General features: G+C 46.5%; 1 long non-coding RNA gene across 1 annotated transcript; it reads left to right on the top strand.

The window, feature by feature from the left end:
* The first annotated feature begins 14,457 nt into the window (after window positions 1-14,457).
* Window positions 14,458-16,764, top strand: LOC141370895 (uncharacterized). The gene is made up of 3 exons (XR_012375376.1): window positions 14,458-14,681; window positions 14,775-15,554; window positions 16,189-16,764. It is a non-coding gene; the product is annotated as an uncharacterized lncRNA (long non-coding RNA).
* The last annotated feature ends 572 nt before the right edge of the window (window positions 16,765-17,336 follow it).

Raw genomic sequence — 17,336 nt, 5'->3', positions numbered from 1 at the left:
GAGGGCACGTTCTGCGTGGAGCACTGGGTGTTATGCACAAACAATGACTCATGGAACCCTACATCAAAAACTAATGATGTCGGGACGCCTGGGTGGCTCAGTTGGTTAAGCGACTGCCTTCGGCTCAGGTCATGATCCTGGAGTCCCGGGATCGAGTCCCACATCGGGCTCCCTGCTCGGCGGGGAGTCTGCTTCTCCCTCTGACCCTCTTCCCTCTCATGCTCTCTATCTCTCATTCTCTCTCTCAAATAAATAAATAAAATCTTAAAAAAACCCCAAAAAACTAATGATGTAATGTATGGTGATTAACATAACAATAAAAAATTTAAAGAAAAAAAAGAAATGCTTCATTGTATTGGAGTTAAATAGTGCTGCGGGGAAGTCTAACGTCAGCCTGATTTCTTTCCTTTATAAGTGATTTGATCATTGTGCTGCTGAAAGAATCCTTTACCTTTAAAAATCTCACAATTTCATCATTAGGCTATGTCTCAGTTATGACCATTTGGAGTCAGTTTTCCCAGCCCATGATTTGTCCTTTCAATGTATACATTCAAGTCTTCTTTTACTTCAGCAAAGTGTTCTTGAATTATATTTTAAGTAATTATGCTGTCTCATAGTTTTGTTTTTCTTCTTTGGAGACATCAATTATGCATATGTTGGATTTTTGGCCTCTGTTCTTTGACATCTGCAGGCATCTTCTGTATTATCTGTAGTGTCTTATCTTCCTTGTCCTCCTAATTTATTCTTTCCTGAAAACAATTTTTTGGGGGTCTCCTATTTAATTCCTAATTTCTGCCAGTTCTCATCTCCCTTCCTTGCATTCTTATATTTCTGATGTTTTCACCTTTTTTTCATCACTGCATGCATCAAGTTTTTAAATTTTATGATGGAAAATTTGGTTATAATGTTTATGTAGTGAGTTTTCTTCATCTGTGGGAATGTTTTTTTAGTCCTTGAGAGTATTTCATTTTTGTGAGTGTTTGAATGGGTTCTGTGCCCATTCGATATTTGTTAGTCCATTATGTTGGATGAATTTCTGGACCAACGATCTACCAGAAGCTGCTTTGTGCATATGTTGGAGAGGGCTGTGAGAAGAGATGAGAAAAGAGGATATATGGAGAGTCGCTAAGCTTTGTAGCTCAAGGGCTTCCTCTTCTGTTCATAAAGCAGAGGACCATTTCCTCCAAATATGGCACCTCCATGCAGCCATACTTGCTGGGCTTCTGTGCCCGTAACCTGGCTCAGAAGGGCTTCCAACCCATCCCTGTTTTCCTGTTGGTTTCCTTATTGGTCACTGCCACAAAAGGACACAGTCCCTGCCTCCAAATGTATATTTGTTTGTGCTTTCTGAAGTGTGCCATTACTGGACCCTCTGGGGCCACTTTGGCACCTTCTTAGATCTCCTCACAGAAGTCCCTCCTAGGGTAGTTTTCCTCTCCTTCCGGGAATGCATTTTTTGTTGATGATCTGAGATCTTCTAGCTAGGACCTTGTTCTTCCCGACTTCTCCTGTCTCTCCTATGAGGATTCCCACAGGATTCAGCTGGTCACACCTGCTTTGGACATTATTTACATATAACTTGGAGTTTGAGGTTTTCTCTATTTTTTTCTATTTATTATTTTTTTAATTTTTTAAAAAAATTTTTATTTATTTTTCAGAGAGAGAGAGAGAGACAGAGAGAACACAAGCAGGGGGGAGCAGCAGGCAGAGGGAGAACCAGGCTCCCCGCTCAGCAAGGAGCCCAATGTGGGACTCGATCCCAGCACCCTGGGATCATGACCTGAGCCGAAGGCAGACGCTTAGGACTGAGCCACCCAGGGGCGTCCCAATTTTTTAGTTTCTATTTAAAATGTACTTGTGTTCCCCACCCCTTCATTCTTTTTGTTCTTCTCTATGGTTCCCAAAAGGAAAGAGTAAAAGTCTAAAACAGAATCAAACTACACAGTAGTTAAAACAAATCTCCCACTGATTGTAATGTCTGAAGGGGGAATGATGGTTCAGAAGAAAAATAAGGGAAAGAATTCAGCATAATGATTATCCCTGATACAGGAAGTATGTGGGAGGCAGGAAAATGTAATTGGGGAAAGAAAGCTTCAGTGGTATTGGTAATATTTTATTTCTTAAATTGAGTACCAGGTTCAGGAGTATTCACATTATTTTTTTGCCATATATTATTATGTACGATTAAAATATTTTACAATAAAAATCAATAACATTCTTTAAACATTGAAAGAGGGAATTATATTTTAACGATTTGAAATCTAATTTCTATTAGTTTGACAGTTGCTGATACAATTGGAATAGGTTATATTTAAGGACAACAGAAAGGCAGCTCTATGTGGGGAGCTAATGAGCTTATTATTATTATTATTACTTACTCATCCCCAGACAGATGAAAGGACCTTCAAAAAGTCCACCAGGATTCAAGTGTTCTTCTTATGAAAAAATGCTTGCTATAGTGTCTTTAGCTGGATTTTAAAACAAGAGAATATCAGACAGTAACATTCCTGAACTGCATTAATCTTACTTGGCTGGAGCCAGGAGAGCCTGGAGTGGTAACCAGAGGTCTGGGTAATAATTCCAGGGGTCTTTGTCTTACAGGCTTGTCTAATAAAGCCACTGGGAGTCAAGATTCCCTTCTGCTTTGCAACCCTTGCTCCAAGAACTTAAGACACGCTCCCCAAGGATAGGGTCGGAAGGCAAATGACAGTAATAATAATAATGAAAAAAAAAAAAACACTCTAATTTCATATATACTGGTGTGGAAAGTTATACTGTTAAAGGAAAAAAAAAAGCCATGTGGACCAACATACATGGTGTTCCTATTTAGTCAATAAAACTAAAATATATCTATGTATCTATGGATATATGTAAGTGTCTTTTGTCTGTAGACAGAAAATGTCAGGAAGGATGGACAATGGTTATCATGCAAAGGGCTGTTGGTGTTAAGACAGAGGAAAGGAGTCGCATTTCCTATGTCAATAATTTTAAAAAGTGTCATGGGTTTGTACATGATTTTATTCTATTTTTTTAAACATACTCTTCAAATAAAACATAGAAATAGAATGCATCTCTTTTTGTGACAGCCAGTGTCCTGAGCAGGGTCACCTGCCTTTAGCTCCTACCACGAAGGGAGCTTCCTGTTTCCTCCCCCAGGGACTGAGGCAGCTTTCTCGCCCCTCATTTACAGGGAGTCCAAAGGCTGGATAGTTATGACCAAAGTCTCCAAACCCCATTTTCCCAGGACATCCTGGTGGCCTTCCCTGATAATTCAAGTTTCCTATACTCAGCTTGAAAGTTAGTCTCCCCTCCCCACTTGAGGTTTTTATTTTTAAAAATGACCAGGGAGATGTATTAAACATAAACAGTTCAAAACAAAGAAGCTATGAAGACACCTACTTTTCTGCCTCTCTGGAAAATCTAATTTGGGTTTTGAGCTGGATCTGTGACCTGGGGTCCTGCCTTGAGGTTGCTAATTCCAGCCTCCTGTGGGTTCTCATCCATGTGTGTCACAGTATACCTTTGTCGTCCACCATTGACAGGAAGCCAAGTCTGTCCTGAAGCTAAGAGGCTTTGCTTTCCCCCAGGCACTGGATGTGGCTCACAGGGATGGAAAATCTGAATCTGAAGGACTACAGTATGTGTTAGCCCAAATCAGAAATCCAAACATGACTGACAGTTGGCAGGATATGTGATTGTGGTGGGGGTTTCCTACTGATTCATAGACATTGCCCATAAGTTCCCAAAAGTTTCTCCAATATCTCAAACTTGGCCATTTTATCAGGGAAAAAAAAAAAAAAAGGAATCTTTTTTTATTTTATTTTTTCATTTATAGAAAAACTCCAGAGACATCTCCTTGTCAGATGAGGCTATATTGCTCCTACAAATAGAGTTCATTATTTTGTCAAAGTGAATTAAAATAGAATGTCACTTACTGAATGTCACCCTTCTGGATTTGACATTGTATATAAAAGGTCCTTTTAAAAAAAAGGAGAGAAAATCTGAAAGCCTTGGTTGGAAATCCACTTGAAGAAGAAGAAATATAGGCATTAAAAAAAATCCCATTTGGGTTTCATAAAATTCCTTTCAAATGTGACAGTCTGGTAGAAATCAAGTATTTTTCAGTTCCTAAAATACAATTTTGATTAAAAATTTATAAAGCTATTTGGAGGAAAGATACTCCATAAACTGAGAATAAGTCTTACGGGTCCTTTAGAGAAAAGCTGGGAACTTTCCACATGAAAGGGGTAAACACTATTGCTCCCTACAATATCCCTTTCAGTGTTTGGAGCAAAACACTCTCCATTTTCCAGTTGTTTAATCCTGTGGTGGGTAAGGATGACCAGGAGGACACTTGAAGGTGACAGAGCCATGAGGACTGGGCTCTAACAGGAGGGCTGGGTGGCCCCTGCAGACCACAGTCTAGAACTCAGGGTCCATATCCTTCTAACCTCAGATCATTTTCTGAAAAATTGAAGACCATCACCTCCATCTTCTGGTGGCAGGTAGGCATGGGCAGATAAAGCGAAGAATGTGTTGTCTTCTTTTCTGCCCACGTTAAGTGCTTCCCAGAGTGAGGCCTCCGGACTGTGAATTAGAAATCATGGGCTCATTTCTACACAATTGTACTGGCTTCTCTTCCTTACTTCCAAGTAGGGATGATCAATTCTCGACTCCCAAAATGCATTGTATGTATCTCTACTGTGGAACCTAAAACAGTGTATTACGATTATGTATGTAAATGGCTCTCTAATCCCATCAGACTGTGAGTTTCTTAAGAGGAAGGATTTTGTCTAATTGAATTTTATATTCCTAACATACAGTATGATATGTAGCACATGGCAGGCATTCAGGAAGCATTTGTTGAATAAATCATTAGATGGACTGATGAATGGATAAATGAATGAATGATTAAATGAACTACAAGTAAATAAATAAATTCAAGGATGGAAAAATAATTAAATATAAATGAATGGACCACCAGATAAATCAAATGTCTAGTCTCCATACCTATGTGTATGTGCGTAATATTTACATAAACTTCACAACACGTTATTCATTCTGAATTTCCCCCACATTAAAATTCACTTCTGCACCCTCAGGAAGATACCAGTAGGTTCTGAGATCATTCACGTGGGGAGAATCAGGAATCAGAGCAGCCTGGTCCCCTGTTGAGGGTTGCAGGAGGGAGGTTACTTCTTTTATTTTTATTTATTTTTATTTTTTTAAGATTTTATTTATTTATTTGAGAGAGAGCATGAGAGGGGGGAGGGTCCGAGGGAGAAGCAGACTCCCCGCCGAGCAGGGCGCCCGATGCAGGACTCGATCCCGGGACTCCAGGATCATGACCTGAGCCGAAGGCAGTCGCTTAACCAACTGAGCCACCCAGGCGCCCGGGGAGGTTACTTCTTCTGGACTGGCCATGATGGTTTTGTTGCTGAGTCTCCCCATTCAAGGACCTAAGGACCTGTTTCCCATTTTCCACCCTGAAGATTTCCTTGGCTTATTGGCTTTGAACCTCCTAAGATGATCACCAAATTCCAACAAGGTTATCTAGAACATAACCATAACCGTTAGTATCTGTACCCAGTTCCTGACACCTGCCCTCCCTCCAAGGAGAATGGGGCAAGAGGTCTAGGGTCTGAAGCCTGAAGACGCTTGAGCTGAAACGAGGCCCAAGCTTATACCCCAGAGCACTATCATCCAGGGACATGCATGGGGTACAGAGTACGGCAACTCTGGCCCCCAAATCCTTGCTTTGCTCCTCAATGGCTACACAACGAGTGTAACCTCTGTGAGCCTCAGTTTTCTGTTTTGAGTGGGGATAAGGGTATCTGTGAAGAACACGGACATGATAGGCACATAATCAGGGCCAGTTTCCTTCCTGCCTGATAAAAAAAGATCTGAAAAGAGTGGCAGTTGAAGGAGAGAAGCCGCTCCTTGGTCCGAGGCTCTTGGCATTACCACCCGAGAGGAGGCTCCAGAAGGGCACTGATTCCTCTGGATCCCACCAGTAGTCCCATTCCTTCTCCTTCAGTGATGCTAGGGTTCCTGGCTCATCTCCCAAGAGAGTCTGCAACTCCCAGGGGCCACACGGGACTGCTCCGCTGAGTAATCGAGCAACTAGAGAGTGTCACATGGACGAGGACTCAAGACAAAGGCACGGTAGACACCTTGGTTCTTATTACAGGACAGAGCTTGTCTTGCCATCTTTGTCTACCAAAGATCAAGAATCTTGTTACAGCCTTGGGGAGAATGGTGGGTCCCCAGCACCACTGACACCGCTATCCTCTATTGTGTCAGTTAGAAAGAGGCAGAGAGAGTGGGCAGGGTTTCTGCAGAGGGAACACAGTTATCAAACCAGCAATGGCCCAGAGAAGCCCCTCAGTCACTTGGGGGATCCTTTTTCAGAACAAGGTTGTCAAAGCCCGGAAGGAGAACCAACAGAAAAGATGTCTTGGTGAGAGCGGAGGGACCCTGGAGTCATCTGGATCTGGATCCAAGCTGAGCCGGTGTGGATAGGTCACCCTGGCAGGGACTGGAGCAAGGCAGCCACCCTGAGAGGGGCGCCACCTTCAATTCTGCACCCACCGTGCCTGCCTCACTGGCCTTACCCTAGTACTGGCCACCTTAGTACTACCTAGTACTTAGCTACCTCATCTATACAGCAGGATGTTGACGATTTGTAATAATAACAATTAACGTTCTTGAGCATGATGATATTCACTTTACCCATATTAACTGATTTAGGCCTCACAATGAGCTTGCAAGGTAGATACAATGTTTATCCCCATTTGACAAATGTCCAAGCTCAGGCACTGTGCTAATAAGCAGTCATTTGCCCACGTTCCCACATCTAGTAGCTGGCAGAACTGGGGATTTGAATCCTGGGGTCCCAGCCCCAATGTCTGGCCTCAAGATGGTGACACCTTGCCAAACCAGCTACCATGCAGGATGGCTGTGAGGAGGACCTCATGGGGTGACGTAGATAAGAAATCAGTGCTGAAAGAGAGACTTCCATTAATAAACCGAGAGGGTGCCCAGTCACCCCGACCTTCGCTCCTCCATACTTCTTGATGCACAGCTGGGCACGTCCGAGGTGACATACGCCCTGAAGCCCAGCGCAGGCAGCAGGGGTCTTGGAACGCTCTTGCTTCGGCAGACTCTAGACCTGGGGTTTTTTTTGGCGCACACTCAAGACCTGGGTTCTGGGTGATTGACTCCTCTCCAGCACTCCCACCTGCCATTGTTAATCCCACCCCTGTGAGGCTGTCACAAGGTTCATTCACATGCATATTAGATCATACCCGTTAGTGATGCCCATTAATTAAGCAGAGCAATTTGTTTATAATTAACTTGAGAAATTTACGGCTTTAGAAAACAATTACAGGAGCTGATATAAACACATCAGGTAGTGATGGCAATGCCAGATTTAATTGCTTTCAAGAACCACCGATATTAATGCCACAGCCCTCACTAGTCATGTCTGACAGCAGCTTGTAAATTCATCAGTTCACCTGTGAGCCAGCACCTCAGGTGATCTGGAATGGGAAGCTTCCACCCTTGGAAACTGCTTATGATACAGCACTGAGTGAAAAAAGCCAGCTTGAAAATTATACGTGGTACATTCCTGATTTGGTAAAAACAGTTCTTTGTATTTATATGTCTTCCTCGTATGATATATATATCCTATATTTATGTGATACATGCATTTATGAATATGTATGCACACGTATAAATAAATATATTTCTTTCTAGTGAAGGAAATACATAAAAATGAAGCAATACACACGGAGTACATATAAAAGAAATGAAGCCCCTGTGGTTTTCCCTGGGTGATAGGATTACTATTTTAATTTTTTTCTTTATGACTTTTTGTGTGTTTCAAAAATGTTATAGGAATAATTCACTCTTTTTGACTAAGAAAAAATTAAGCATTGTTGAAAGGGTGGAAATAGAAAAGAATAAAAGGACAGATATATTTTCTTTTTCAAGTAAATTACTTTAAAAAGAGAAGCAGATTCTTCTGTAATGATTATGTGTGCTACTTTGTTGGCATTTTAGGATAATTTTTATTTTTGTATGAGAAAATGACAAAATAAACTCACCATGTTCACAAACGTGACCCTCATCATTGGGATATTGCTGTCCTGGTTCCACAGTCGAGAAAGAAAAGCAGCACCCTTCAACTTTTAAAAATATCAGCTCGTGAAAACACCGCAAGAGGCTGTTGGCCCGATTCGCACACTGCAGGTACCTGCAGATGCAGGATAAGACACACCAACTAGTCACTCTGGACAAAGACAGATTCTCGAAAGACTCACTGAATAAACCTCCTGCTGACAAGCGCATGTGCTTAGAAGCGGGGTGATGATCCATCCCTGCCAAATGATTCATCTTCCCAAAATGTCACAAGAAAAGGGAAGAAAGGGGGCATTTGGCTAAAAGCCTTTGTAGAAAATGCACTCCCTGAATGTCAGAGGTTATCTGACACCCCCTGCCCGCTCCCCCCTGAGGGAAGCAATGTGACCCGTGGGGCCACCTGCTAGCCGGAGACGGTGCTCATAATGAACACAAATCGGATCCCCTTTCTGTTCACATTTAATGAACACCGACCCTGTGTCAGGCGGTGGCCTCTTATCTTTCATATTGCAGCGCATTAATAATTACAACTTAGCTCTGCTTAATAAAGATTTTTAAGCCCATGATCTGGTGCTTCTCAGAGTATACTCATTGGAGTATTTGTGTGGCTGGGTGTTCCTTGGAAAAGGTTTTGTAGTTCAGGAAGTTTGGGAAACCCTGATTATTCCTTTCCTTCTTGGAGATTCCTAATGGCATCAGCTTATCCGTCTCAGGGGAGTCCCACAGTGGAGAAGCTTGTTCATCCTTGTTTATAATATGGTCTTTTCCAAACTTGTTTAGCACAGAATGCTCTCGATCCTACAACATCTCTTAACCACTGAAATTAGTGTTCCGGAGTGCAGCCGGCACAGAGTATCCCCCCGCACACACAGCTGAGTCAGAGCAAACCATGAACCGCAGTCGGGGAAGCGATGGGCTCAATCGCAAGCTCACAATCCAGCCTCTGTTTCATGTTTACGACACAAGCAGAGAGGTGTTCCAACACCAAATAAAGTAGAAATGCTGCCTGTGGAGCTTTCTTCCTTCGACAGCAAGTACATTCTCTTGCTTGGCTTGGAAACCAAACTCTGGGCCTGGATAACCGACATACCTTCTCATTATAGAGGGGAGACTGATGCTCTCACAAAGGTGCGTGATTTGTCCGAGTCCCAGAACTACTGAGGAGGCCCAGCACTTCAACTCAAGCCCCCCAACCCCAAGGCTGGGTGCTCCTCAGGCCCGACTTGTCCAGGCTCACTCACCCCCCCAGCGCTGCCACCCTGAGGTGGGCATAATGTGATGGGACAAACGGGGTCTTCTAAATGAGGCAGATGTGGATTTAAGCCCTGACTCTCCAAACCAGTATCTGGGTGACACTGGGCAAGGGGCCTGAACACTTCGTGCCTCAGTTTCCCCTTCTGTTAAATGGCAATCAAAAATTCACCTTCCAGAACTATTGAGAAGAAGGAATGAGATAATGATAATAATAAAAACAGTGTCATCAGCTCAGGAGGTATGGTATAAACTGTGTCGCCTTCTTTCACCACTAGTTTGAAGAGCTCTTGATTGCTTTCTCTCCTCAGGACAGGAATTCAAGTGCTCTCTTCTCTGTGGCTGTCACTCTGGAATAGTCTTCCATCTTTGAGTAATGAGAACCTCTCGGTATCAATAGGAAAAAAAATGGAATTAATAAATAAACTACCTGCTAATGAAAACATGATGTTGAATTCTAAGGGTGTGGAATTGAGAAAAAGAGAGAGTGTGATTTATCACACCCTGGCTTCTGTCTTCCAACAGGGCTTGTGGATATGGAAACCAGGTCATCCCTGATGGAGGCACTGAGGGCTGTGCCCTGACTCCTGCCTCGTCATGAGCTCCAGCCCGGAGGGGTGGCCTTGTGGACGTGGTCCCTGATGCTGCCAGTCGTCAGCACAAGGCCGCGGCTGCAGACACCAGTACATGTGTCTCGGGCAGCCATTCATTTCAGGCTGCAGAGGGCTTGCTTCTCCTGATCGCCAAGCAGGACTTGGAGCATTCTGCAGACAGCCGGGCCCGGAGCAGGCCCGCAAGCTCTTTGGCTGCACCACAAGCAGCCTTTATTTACTCTGACTCCTCCGAGACCGAAGTCTGGCTTTCAACCTCTAAAGGGACATCCTTTCTCTCTATTGCCTCCTCGCAGTCCACCCCCTCTAGGCCTTCACTCCAGGCCTCCGCTCTCATTTGCTCCATCGTACTGGCCTCCTAACTGGCCTCCCCACCTCCTCTTCAGCCTCTTCTCACTGATCCTCTGCAGACAGAACCATTTTTCCAAATTGCTGATGTCTGATGGCTTCCTATGGTTTCCAGAAAAAAGTCCAGAAACTGTAGTCTGATATTTGGGATCCTCCAAATCTGGCTAGGCTACATCTAACCTTATTTTATAGTCTTCTCATATATGCCTTATTTGCCCCAATCATACTGAGTGAGCTTCTTGACATTCGTTTTTTGTGTTCCCAGTGTGTTATTTTAAGTCTCTAAGTCTTTGCAGTGGCTACTACTTTTGGATGGCATTTTTCCCTTCTGCTTCACTTTCGAAACTCAGCTCAAATGTCAGCTTTGTGATGTCATCTTCCCAGTCTCTAGAATTAATCATCTCCTCCCTTTGATTCTCACACTGCTCTCTTCATACTCTTCATAAACATTTGTAAAAATTTCCTTTTTCCCCACCAGATGATGAGCTCTTTTCATGCTGGGCCTGTGTTTATTCAGCTCTGCATGCCCAGTGCCCAGTTCAGTTTATGACATAGTATCTGCTCAATAAACAGATGTATGGATGTTTGGATGGCTAGACAGATGTATGAATGGGTGGTGGGTGGGTGCACAGATGGATGGATAGATGGGTGGGTGGACGGATGAATGGATGCACAGGTGGGTAGGAGGGTGGGTGGGTGGATGGATGGATGGGCAGATGGATGGGTGATGGATTGATGGATTAAATGGAAGATGCATGGATATGTTAGTAGATGGAAGGAAGGAAGGAAGAAAGGAAGGATGGATTAGTGAGTGACTGTGTAGATGAGATAGGGAAAATATATCCCAAATAGATTTAAAAGCTTGAAGTCCCTTTAAGGACAACTGTTTTGCCTGCAGTGGGGAAGTTGCAATTGATTTTGTGATAAAACCAAAGCAAGGTGAGATATAAAATAGGAAGGGAAACATGCTTTGCTCCCTGAAGAAGAATGGCCTCCAGAGAAATTGTAGGAATCACAGTAGAATAAGTGAAAAAGAAGTCAGGCTCTCCCTGTCAACACTCAGAAGACAGGAAGTAAGGAAGGCTGGGAGAAAACCATTGTAGCGGAAAGGGTAAGTAAAAGCCCAAGCCCTGCTCATTTCTGAATTGCCCAGAGCCCAGCTCAGTGGACGGCACACAGTAGGTGTTCAATAAATGCTTACTGAATGAGTGGGGAAGTATATGTGCAAAGCCCATATTGAACCCAAAAGCAGATATATTCTCTCCTAGGGGCTGTAAGTGATCTGGGGGAAGTGCTTGTCTCTGAGCATCCCCGAGAGAGAATTCTGTGATTTCTATGAATGCCAAGTTTTACCTAGGTGTTCAGGTAACATGCGTTGATTTTTCTCTTACTCATTTAGTGTGTGTGGTACTATCATTCTCAGACACTGAGTGTTTGCAAATGTGCAGCTCTGGGCTGTCAAGTGGAAGGCCTTTCCCCTCCTGAGTGTGGAGGCTTCAGCCAGGAGAATGAACCTGTCTTCCCTGACGGTGGGACCAGAAGAATCAGACAGGGTACCACAGCTCTGTTTCACCTGCCCCCAGGGAACATTAGGTGCTGAGGCTCTGAATGGAGGTACAGCTCCAATTCTACAGAACCAAAACAACAAGGGGCGCCTTGGTGGCTCAGTCCCCGTTAAGCGTCTGCCTTCCGCTCAGGTCATGATCTCAGGGTCCTGGAATCAAGTCTCATGTTGGGCTTCCTGCTCAGCGGGGAGTCTGCTTCTCCGTCTCCCTCTGCCCCTCCCCCTGCTGGTATTCTCTCTCTCTCTCTCAAATAAATAATAAATAAAAACCTTAAAAAAAAAGAATTAAAACAACAAAATCTGATGGGAGACAAGGAAATTGCCTCACCAAAGATCTCCTGGCTGTTGAGAGGGGGGGATGTGCTTGCACTGGATGGATTCAGTTGCTAAAGAATTCAGCTGACTTAGATATTTTGGGTCGGTGATTAGAAAGATACAAACACAAAATTCACTTTCCATATCCTTCAGATACGGGGAAGAAGGAACTGTCCTCTTTATCAGAGGGCTCTTTAGGTCAACACAACACTTATGAAACATTTACTGTTAGCCAAGAACTGAGTTAGTGCCAACTGGGGGAACGGAGAAGGAGCAAGCATGGCCCCAGCTCTCAAGGAGCGCTGTAGGGAGGAAGATGAGACAGTAACCCAGGGCAGCTCCACATGCCCAGGGCCCCAGTGGAGGCATAAGAGCCAGGGGCAAGGGGCCCACTGGGGAAGGAATTGTGCTTGATTTGTGGAGAAATCATGAAAAGCTTCACAGAGGAAGAAGGCTTAACGGAGGGAAATGGACACAAGAAAGCATGTTCCGGGCAGATGGATTAAATGTTGGGTCAAGGCCAGTGCCAAAGGGGGTGTGAAAATAGTCGAGATGGGGGATGCTGGGGGGAGGTCTGAAGTGGAGTGATGCAGCAGGGGTGGGGAGAGGCAGACAGAGCTGAGAGGCATGAAGGGGTGGAGCTGCCTGGGCTGGAGGGAAGACTGGGTATGAGGGATGGGAAGGCTGAGTCACTTGCAAGGCACCATTCCCAGAGATGGGAAACAAATGCGAAGGCACAGACTTGACGGTGACACCAAGAGGACAGATTGGACTGTCCTCTCCGGCGGTGAGTCCGCTATGCTGGAGGACACTCGGGGGGAAACATCTGGATAAGTGGATCTGGAGCTCAGGACAAAGACCAGAATGGAGATGCAGGTTTGAGAGTCATCCGGGGACGCATGGCAGGCCCTGGTGATGCCTTTTGAAGTCAACGACCATGAGTGGGGAGGCTGTAACAAGCATGGCACACAGAAGCCTCACCCCTGTGGGTTCATCTGTTCAGCTGTGGGTTTTCTGGGGTGCCCCTGATGGCATCACTTCCACCATTATTCACCTGCCTGCCTAGCTTGTCCAACGTACTCAGAGCTGCAAGATTAAAAGGTGGTAAACAGAGTTCAAGTGGCCAGGGTCGGATTCCAACAGCAATGCAAAGGAGCACAGAAAAGGAGTCAGGAAAGGGGGGGGACCATTACGTCACAGGCTTCCTGGGTCAGGGGGCTGGAGGAGGCCTCCACCAACTGGTGGGGGGGGGGGGGGGGGGGGGGGGGGCTCTTCTGCGCTCGGGAAGAGCTTCACCTTGGCCAGATTTCTAAGTTGGAGAGTGAGCCCTTCATAATGTGCTCTGACAGCCAGAGGTGGCTTTTCCTACATACTGTTTTATTTATTTTTAAAGATTTTATTTGACAGAGAGAGAGAGAGTGTGTGAGAGCAGGAACACAAGTAGGGGGAGTGGGAGAGGGAGAAGCAGGCTTCCCGCCCAGCGGGGAGCCCGATGCGGGGCTCGATCCCAGGACCCCGGGATCATGACCTGAGCTGAAGGTAGATGTTTAACGACTGAGCCACCCAGGCACCCCAGAAAGAGCTTCAGCTTGGCCAGATTTCTGAGCTGGAGAATGAGCTCTTCATAATGTGGGAAGAAAAATCTCTTCTGTTAGGAACAAGGGCTGCTGAGATTCAGATATTCACCTTCTTCCCACTCCTACCACAGCCCTAAATAACCCAGACACCTTGCCTATCCCACATAGGATACACTATCCTAGGCTTGACCCTTGATCCTGGAGCTGGCGGCAGCGGAGAGAAAGGGAGCCTAAGAGCATCCCATTGCCTGCTCTGAAAATCACCAGCTGTGTGACTGGGGGTACGGCCCTTTAGTCCCTTCTGCCTTATGTCCTTCCTGCCAGGGCCAGGAGGCTAGTTTTGTTTTGTTTAGGACAGATACATTCAAAGAAACTGGGGTACAGCAGATGGCTCTACTTCTGTCCAGGCACACCCCCCAGCTACACACACCCATGGACACACACAGAGGCTGCCACTATCCAACTCCCTGAAGGCGTGGGTCCTCAGAGCATTACATGGGTTAGGATTTAAGATAAAGGAGGGGCAGGAAGTAACTTTTATGGGGGTCCCACCATGGGGTAGACGCTAGGTTGTGCATTTTTTCTCTGTTACCTTATTTAGCCCTCACAGAATTCTTTTTTTTTTTTTTTTAAGATTTTATTTATTTATTTGACAGAGAGAGACACAGCGAGAGAGGGAACACAAGCAGGGGGAGTCGGAGAGGGAGAAGCAGGCCTCCCGCTGAGCAGGGAGCCCGATATGGGGCTGGATCCCAGGGCCCCGGGATCATGACCTGAGCCGAAGGCAGACGCTTAACGACTGAGCCACCCAGGCGCCCCAGCCCTCACAGAATTCTATGCAGGGATTCAGAGAGGTTAAGCCACTTGCCCAAGGTAGGTAGAGCCAGGACTTGAACCCTGGGGCGGGGGGGGGTCTGGCTCCCACTGCTAGGCTCTTTCTGTCCCCGTGCACTTCCTCTGACACAGGACCTCTACTACTGTGCACCTCCAAAGACACCCTCTGGTCTGGGCTGCAATCCAGCTCCTCCTACCTGGCTGATTTGCTTAGAGCTCCTGACAGGCTTCTCAAGTCCCATCCTCCTGCCTGAAGTCCGCTTCTCCGATTCCCATCACCCTCCATTTTCCACCCAGCCCAGGATGCAAGGTCTCGCCTGCAAAAATCTCCTTTCAGCTCGACTGTCCCGTATCATTTCTGATCGACCGGTAACTTCTCAGACTCCGTCTTAGTACATTTACTTCCTATTGTCCAGCTGCAGTTCTCCTTCGTAGAGGATCAAACTGAGAGCTGTCCCCTCGGTCTTCCGCTGGAGGAAGCTGATCCCCCAGCCAGCTCCTACGGGGGGGACCCCTTGTCAGGGCTCCAGTGCCCGCCGAGAAGGCGGCCCTTCGGGCTGAACTAACAGAACCGACTTTAGACTTTCCAAATAAACGACCAGATGGCGGGAGCGGAGCCGTGGAAGAAGCGGACCTTCTGCAGGTTCACCTACGGCAGCTGCGGGGACCTCGACCAGCTGCTGCATACGAGCCGCTGATGCAACCTCTGCGGACATCTACTCACGGGGTTGTGGAGGGAGCGGCCCAGCGGCTGAGGCGCCTGCGTGAGCCCAGGAGGCGCGGTGGGTGGAGAAGCCCAGGGGTCAAGGGCACCTGCACCTGTGGGACCGCGGGCCACGTGGCGGGCGCGTCCGCCAGAGCAGGTCCTCCAATTGAGTGCAGATGGAGCCTGAGGTGATTGGCCACACCTGGGTGAGTTCTCCATCCCCTGCAGGCCTGTGAAGCCGCCGCCGGCGGCATCGGGACCACCTACTCCTCCTGCTTCCTCCCTCGCAAGTAGCCTGCTCAGCCAGTGAGGGCACAGGCTTCTTAGAAGAAAGGGAGAAAGGGAGGGAGGGAGGAAGGAAGGGAGGAAGGAAGGAAGGAAGAAAGGAAGGAAGGAAGGAAGGAAGAAAGGAAGGAAGGAAGGAAGAATTGTACCCTTACCCTTAGAGCTGTACCCTCACTCCCATCTCTGGGCCCTGGGCTGTGCTTTTCCCGTTTCCCCACATCTAAAATACAGATCTGCGCGTGTTTTCTGTTTGCCCACATTTGTCTCTGACTTTGGGTTGGAGAGTAACCCTTCTGCTCTGAGCCTTTTCTAGAGACTTCCAAGGGAGGACTGCAGCCACCAGTCCATCATTTTATCTCTGAGGCCAGGGAAAGAACTGGTCAGTAAGTCAGTGACTGACACTCTCCCTGCCTGCCTTCTGGCCTCTTTCTGCCCAGCCTGTGCAATGGCAAGGGACGGGGCTCTGGGGGTGTCACAGATGCCACCGATGCCCTGCCCATCTCCTCTTATGGTTCCACCACCTGACACTGACGCCTCCCTCTGCCCTATCTGCAGTTCTCTGCCAGACCGGGAGTCTGGACCTACTGTGGAGTGGCCCCCGCCTTGAAGCAGCCCTTAGCCAATATGGATGGGAGTTGGAAGATAGACACCCAGCTTCCTTGTCCCTCGGATGGGACAGCTTGGAGGCATAGTCTCCACTATCAATGTCCCCTGTGAGATTACCCTCCATTCCCTACATCAGTCACCTGCTCATTCGCTCACCTGAGTCGATGCTCTTCCTGTTTCTGTCTCACCCCTCATGCCCCTAAAAGTAATTCCTGTACAAATTGCTCGGACTCCGATCCTTCCCAGTCTTCTGCTTCTGGGGAACCCGATCGAAGACAGGGTCCTAAAGCCACTGTACCAGGCAGCTCTGGCGTCTCTGCAGCTCTTTGAAAAGGGGCATAGCTGCCAGATTCCCACAAGAGTTCCAGGATCGAGGCAATGCGCATGCCAAAGCACCAGCGAGTGCAGGAGTAAAGAAATGCTTAATATAGTCATCTCTAATGGAAGCAAATTACGGAGCTAATAATACTGATATTTTCAATGGGCTGAATTATGCTGCCCATCTTGTATCTTAATTAAAGGAATAAAAACTGTTTCACATTTTAATTAGCAAGTATGTCTTGAAAAGACTTAAATTAATATGGGAGTCATCATCAGGAAAGCAGCCCTCTGCCAAGATTCATGAGGCCAGAGAGAGCATGGAGCACAGAACCGGGTTCTTGTCATGAATGAGTGCAGCCATGGCTAGAACTCGGAAACCTTGGCTCTTTGAATTTTCTGAAGATACAGGCAGGAGTCAGGTGGGTAGCTGGGAGGCATGACCACTTCCATCTCTAGAAAGATCCACTTTCTACATCTTCTTTAGGACATTTGAACCCTAGATCTAGAAAACATGAGTGTAACAATGATCCTTTTTATAATGACTCTGCCTTGGCTGCCTTCTTGTTTGAGAGTTCTTAGAGGTTCTGGAAGCCCTGTTGGCAGAGCCTGAGAACAAAAGGGGCTCTACCCATGAGCTGGCCTAGCAAGTGCCTTGAATAAATGTCCTGTGCAGTTTTCAGAGAGGAGTCAGGCTCCCAGGGCTCTGTGTTTCCTGTGGTTTGGGGTCATGCTAAGTCTTGCTGCAGGCAGGTTGGCAAATTGGTTTCTTCTTTCTT

This window comes from Callorhinus ursinus, unplaced genomic scaffold (genome assembly GCF_003265705.2).
Source record: "Callorhinus ursinus isolate GAN/ISIS: 27379988/994484 unplaced genomic scaffold, GSC_fseal_2.0 scaffold49, whole genome shotgun sequence".
Taxonomy (NCBI): Eukaryota; Metazoa; Chordata; class Mammalia; order Carnivora; family Otariidae; genus Callorhinus; species Callorhinus ursinus.
The sequence above is the reverse complement of the archived record's forward strand: the minus strand, read 5'-3'. Positions and strand labels throughout refer to the sequence as shown.